This window comes from Notechis scutatus, chromosome 12 (genome assembly GCF_049901735.1).
Source record: "Notechis scutatus isolate UNSWTSFEM ecotype Mainland chromosome 12, rNotScu1.2, whole genome shotgun sequence".
NCBI classification, from domain to species: Eukaryota; Metazoa; Chordata; class Lepidosauria; order Squamata; family Elapidae; genus Notechis; species Notechis scutatus.
The window spans coordinates 12,553,745-12,560,241 of NC_142020.1; positions in this window are offsets into that span (position 1 = coordinate 12,553,745).

Below are 6,497 nucleotides of genomic sequence, written 5' to 3' on the forward strand. Positions count from 1 at the left end.
TCAGGCCCACGGGCAGGGGTGGGATTCAAATTTTTTAACAACTGGTTCTATGGCGTAGCTAGGTGGGCGTGTCCATGTGACTGGGTAGGCGTGGCTTCTTCTTTTTTTGCAGCAAACCCCCCTCCCCCCATTTTGGGGCCTTCTGGTCCTCAGGGAAGCCTCCTGGGGGGGGCGTTTTTCCTGCCAGGAAGTTTCCCTGGAGCCCAGGAAGGCAAAATATGGAGGGGGGGCAAGGGGGATCCCAGCACAGCTGTTCATAGGAACAGCTGATGGTCAGGAGGGCGGAAGAAATACCTTAAGGAGTGACTGGGCAGGGAAGAACCCACTCAGTGATGTCGGGCATGTTCATGCGCGATAAGGGCTGACTGGGCAGGGAGGGGCGGGGCCAGCCAGGGGCCCACGATTTGCCGGTTCTCCAAACTGCGCAGAATCCTAACAACCGGTTCTATAGAACCAGTCCGAACCGATAGAATCCCACCCCTGCCCATGGGCCTCATTGAGTTTGACACCCCTGTCCTAGACAAAAGGCAGGAGATAAATTTAAACATATCAACATTTCTCCCAGTTCAACATCTATTTCCCCCAATTGGTGTGATAGTCCTTTTTTTTTCTTTTTCAAGAAGGAATACAGCCCAACCAGACAACTACATGAATAGAAAATTATCTCTATTGTAAGAACGTTGACCCTGCAGGCACCTGGGCTAACCTTCGCTTTGCATTTGTGGTATACACCCATTAACCATCATTCAAAATTAGTCGGAATCATGTTAACGATGAAACTGTGGGAGAACAGCCCTGTTAGTATGAGCCTGATACTAACACACTAACAAACTAAGCTAACAAGTCTTATTCCAAGACCTAAGATGCAGCTCCTGAAAATTCCTTCTGATTGATTAACCCTGAATGTTAGTTAGCAGGAAGCACAAATAGCAGAACTCACTTTCCGAAAGCACCAAGATATTCATATCCTGATTCACAAACTTCCATTTTATGATACCTGAACTGACCTTTTCTATTCTGGGGCTAGCTGTTCTGCCTTTTTCACAAAGGTGGTCAAAAGATTGGGAATCAACCTAGGCCGTACAAACTAATACATACTCGGTTCACAAATGATTAAGCTGATAGTTGGACATCGACAGTCCCACACATGAATGAGACAGGGTTAATAATCTTAATACAGACGGGTTCATAGTACTAACACACTAACAGAGTGTTAGAGAAGATGGGTTCGAATAAAATACTGACTCAGGTGATTAAGTATGAACAAAGTGTACAAGGCTTAGCTTTTAAAAAGGTGAGCTAAGCAAAATCCACCTCCCCATCAGTGGTAGGATTCAAATTTTTTTACTATGGGTTCTGTGGGCAGGGCTTGGTGGGCATGGCAGGGGAAGGATACTGCAAAATCTCCATTCCCTCCCCCCCCACCACTAACCTGCTTTCCAGCTCCGTTCTCCTGTGTAGGACAACCAAAGAAGACCCAGCCAATCAGCTGGGACTCAATGGGAGGCAGAGAATTGATGTGGGGGGGGGGGGCCAGTCAGAGGCGGGATTTGCCGGTTCTCCGAACTACTCAAAATTTCCTCTACCAGTTCTCCAGAACCTGTCAGAACTGGCTGAATACCACCTGTGATCCCTATGTAAGACCTTCACTCAGCCCCAGGTTATGCTGGACGGCTGAATAACGTCTGCCACAGCTGAAAGAAAAAAATAGAATGAAATAAAATACAAAATTCAGTGCAATCCACAGTGCCCCTTAAAGCCTCTTTCCAGACTGTTCTCAGTCTGACAAAGCAATTAATTCCATAAGCAAGTCTGGAGATTTAATTTGCAGGCAAGACAGCTGCTTATCTAATTCTGCATTCCGGTCTAGCAGTGATAGAGAATTGCATGCCTTTCTGGCTAAATCTTTCCTTGAGGATATTTCCACATTTTGCCGCGCCAGGTAGTCCTCAACTTATGGCCACAGTTGTGCCCCAAATTCCCATAGCTAAGCGAAAGAGTTGTTTACATGAGGTTTTGCCCCGTTTCACATTTCTTGTCGTGGTTGTGAAGTAAATCTGGCTTCCCCATTGACTTGGCTTGCCAGAAGTTTGCAAAAGTTGATCACATCCACCTGAGACACGGAAACCATCTTAAATATGAATCAGTTGTAAATTTTGATCACGGGAGGGATCACGTGGGGATGCTACAATGGTTGGCAAGTGTGAAAACTGGTCATAAATCACTTTTTTCAGTGCCGTTGTAACTTTGAATGGTCACTAAATGAACTGTTGTAAGTTGAGGACTACCTGTAATTATATATATATATTTTCATAGACTTTCAGAGGACTAAATGAATCAGAGGTAGTTTTATGGTGGTAAACTACAAGTTGAAGATAGGACAGCTGCATTTGTATAGGCTACGCACAGTTATGATCTCAATGGTTGGTTTGGGGGGGGTTCAGTATTGAATGATGTGACATAATCAGAAGCTCGCTCCTGTCACACGACTATGATGTCAGGATTCCGACAATTACCCCCATTTAAATCATGAGTCTCGAGCCAAACTTCAAAAAGATTTATTGGGAGTGAACATGCCGGCACTGCCTGGGTGTAGTTGACTCTGAGACCATCATTCATTGTCACCCTTGACCCTGGTTTTCCCCCCACCCCCCTCAGTGTATCATATGTAATTCATATTCTCCAATGGGACACATCCATAGCCCAGAGTCATCAATCATGCTCTCAAGTTAGAATTTTCCATGGCAGAAACTTCGGTCACCTAGTTACTATCTTTGAAAACATTTATGGAATGCAGTTTTGGTTTGCAAGCTGCTGCACTGCTCCCCCTCCCTTTCTGTTGGCAACTCTAAAAAGACCACAGAAATATTTTATGAGTCGACATATGAGCCCATTGTCACAACTTTTAAGAAGATCCCAGAATTATCGATTTCATTTCTTATTAAATTTATATGCTGCTTATCTGACTATCCAAAGAGGAATACGGTTGGGTAAAAGGGATATATAGTTCTGCCAAGTATTTCGAGTGATATTTCTGAGAAATTCTCCACTCTTTGAGGGTATCAAGGGAGAGGTACATCAGGGGTGTGTTTTGATGGACTTCACAAAGCCCAGGAAGAAATATGGCTAGTTCCAGAACATTGCAGAGCAAGAACCGATGGATATTTTTGTGCTATCGATGAGGTTATCAATCCCTTCCCCATTAAACCAAGGCACGGTTAGAAAGAAGATCAAGAATCCCCACCAAGATACTCACTAAAAAAAACCAAAACCTGACACACATACCCAGTTTTCAAGATTTTTCAACCTAATCCCTTTTTTCCTAGCAGTAAATCTACCTGTGCAGATTTGATGATAATCTTGCGCAAAATAACCTCCTCGTCAGACTAAATTGGCTAAACTTCATCCTCACTCTCAAGAAAGCTTCTCTCGGTTATTTCCTTCGTTTCCCACCTGAACGTTAAATAAAAATGCAAATAAGTGAAAGAACTATGGGCGGGCATATTATATAAGACCCCAAAAGCTTCATTCATAGTGTTCTTCTTACAGACTGCATCTGATTAAACAGGTAATTTCACAAGAAAGCTCTTGCTGTGGTTTCAAAAACAAAAACAAAAAACGATACAAGCAAAGAAGTCCAAGGAAGAAAGACTCATATAAATCAAGATGGTGCCCTCAAATATATGATTGAAAACCAGCCCTTGTTGTACCTGAAAAGGGGGCGGAGCTTTAACCATATCACAGCTGCTATACTTTTTTCAACCACCAATGATTTTTCCTGTCATTCAGATGCCTTTGAAGAGATTTGACCTAGGGCATTCAACCACAGAGAGAAGAAAACCAAGATTGTCCGCCCCAATTTAAAGCACTTACTGCATTCCTAACAATCAAACTCTGCCTACTTTTTCCATTTTGGCTCCTCCACCTTTTTTCCCCCTGTCCCCTTTCCTGAGTTTCCCAAAGAAGGAGTCCGTTCGTCCTCTCTCGGTGCTAGGATAATTGAGTTTAGGAGGTATTATTTAACCAATACAGTTAATACGATGGGAATGGTCTGATGAGAACCAAAGTACAAGAATTGCAACACAGAATTGCAATGTGGAAATCTCCTTTCCCCCCGTCACCTTTCTCTCCTTGCCAAGACTCTGTGGCTTTATCATTTTATTTTATTTTATTGAGTCTGGAGTGAATGAATTTAAAGGGCCCCTTTCCTCTGCGCGTCTAGAGCTCGCATTTGGAATGCAAGAAATCAACTCTGCACCATTGAAGACTGTCGGAGTTCTCATTCGGCAGCGTGAAAGTTGGGCGCCAAGACGACGGTGACTCATGCGGCGTTCCTCAGGCTAACACGATGCCAAGCCTAGAATATTCATGAGAGAAAGAAGGGCACGCTTCAAAAACATGTCACAAAAAGGAAGGGGATGTTGATTTGATGTTAGTCTCTTCCCACTACATCCTGAGTCAATTTCAATTAAGGTTTATGACATTTGGGTGCCACCATCAGGAAAGGAAGTTGTGCAAAATGATGTCTCCTCCTTTTTTTTTTTTTAAGATGTCTCCATTCCCATGATAACAGTCTACAATTGTAAAGGTAAAGGTGAGAGGGAAGGTAAAGGTTCCCCTTGCACATATGTGCTAGTCATTCCTGACTCTAGGGGGCAGTGCTCATCTCCGTTACAAAACCGAAGAGCCAGCGCTGTCCGAAGACGTCTCCATGGTCATGTGGCCGGCATGACTAAATGCCAAAGGCGCACAGAGGAACGCTGTTGTTCCCTTCCCACCAAAGTGGTCCCTGCATTTTTTACGTGCTTTCGAACTGCTAGGTTGGCAGAAGCTGGGACAAGGAGCAGGAGCTCACTCCATTACACGGCGCTAGGGGTTCGAACCGCCAGACTGCTGATCTTTCTGATCAACAAGCTCAGCGAAGTTCAACTCAAATTGTATGTCAGCAATTTAAACTAGAGCAAAACTTATGCCAATGAATGCTTAGCCCCCACCTAGACAAGAAATGTAAGTAGTGACTGATTACAGGCAATCCTTCATTTTCATTTAGTAACCATTCAAAGTTACAACGGCAGTGGAAAAAGTGACTTATGACCATTTTTCACACTTACAACTGTTCCAGCATTCCTGTGGTGACGCGATCAAAATTGGCATATTTATGATGGTTGCAGTGTCCAGGGGTTGTGTGGTCTCCTTTTGTGACCCTCTTACAAACAAAGACAGCGGGGAAGCCATATTTACTCAACATCCATGTTACTAATGGAATAACTGCAGTGATTCATTTAACAACGGTATCAAGAAAGGTTGTAAAATGGTGCAAAATTCACGTAACAAATGTTTCACTTAGCAACAGAAATTTCGAAGCCAAATTTACTTAACCACTGTGTTACTAATTTAACAACCGCAATGATTTACTTAACAATGGCAGCAAGAAAGGTTGTAGAATGGGGCAAAATTCACTTAAACTTACTTCACTGTGCATGCGCACACCTCCCAAATGATTTTCGTCCTCCCAGAGGCTTGAGGAAAGCCTTTGCAGGCCGAAAAATAGGCCCATTTCATCACTTCCTGTATTTCCGGAAATACCCAAAATGGCGAAACGGGCCCATTTTTTGGCCGGCAAAGGCTGCAGAAGTTTTCCTCAAACCTCTGGGAAGCCGAAAAAGGCCTCAAATGGGCCGAAAATCAGATGGGGGGTGCACTGTAGATAAGGGGGGGTGGAGGGAATTGCGCATGCATGCGCAGGGGGCGTGCGGGAGGGCACACATTGCCTTTTGGTGTTGGCCTGCGCGCACGCAAGCGTGCACACAATTTTTGGCACCAGAGTCCAAAATGGTTACCCATCACTGGTATAGCCCATAAAAAGAAAGAGAGACTTTTCACACAAGTGACATGGTATAAGATTAACATTTGATGACAAAATAATTCAGGAAAATGTAGCCACCTTTACCCTGCACAATACGAGGTTCTGATTCAAAGTAAAGCATTAACTTTAACAATAATTTATCCCTTAAGTATTAAAGCATCCAATTTTTTTTTCATCTGCCTTTCCTTCGGGGAGCTCACTTTCTAATGAGGAGGCTTTTAAATTATTGGCGCAGGTATATATTCTATTTTAAACATTTTTGTAGCCTGAAAACATTAGCAAACTCCAGGTTGAATAGCCCGTTTTTAATGAGTATCTGAAAGAATAATTTATATTTGATCTAGATGTGTGTCTGTAGGAGTGAAAATACGAAGTAATTCATCCCGATATACATAGAACACCATATCTTGTTGAAGAAGGTCACAAAAGAAATGGGACAGAAATTAATTGTGGGTTTTATGGGCAAATTTCCCAGGTATTTTAAGATTTAATGTACAGCTTTTGCCGGATCCCAGGAGATATCAGTTAAACTATACTTTAAAAAATTATATTCTCTAAAGAAGGGCCATTAACATTAATTTTGATTGATTGATGTGCCATCAAATAATTGTTGATTCTTAGTGATGTGAAC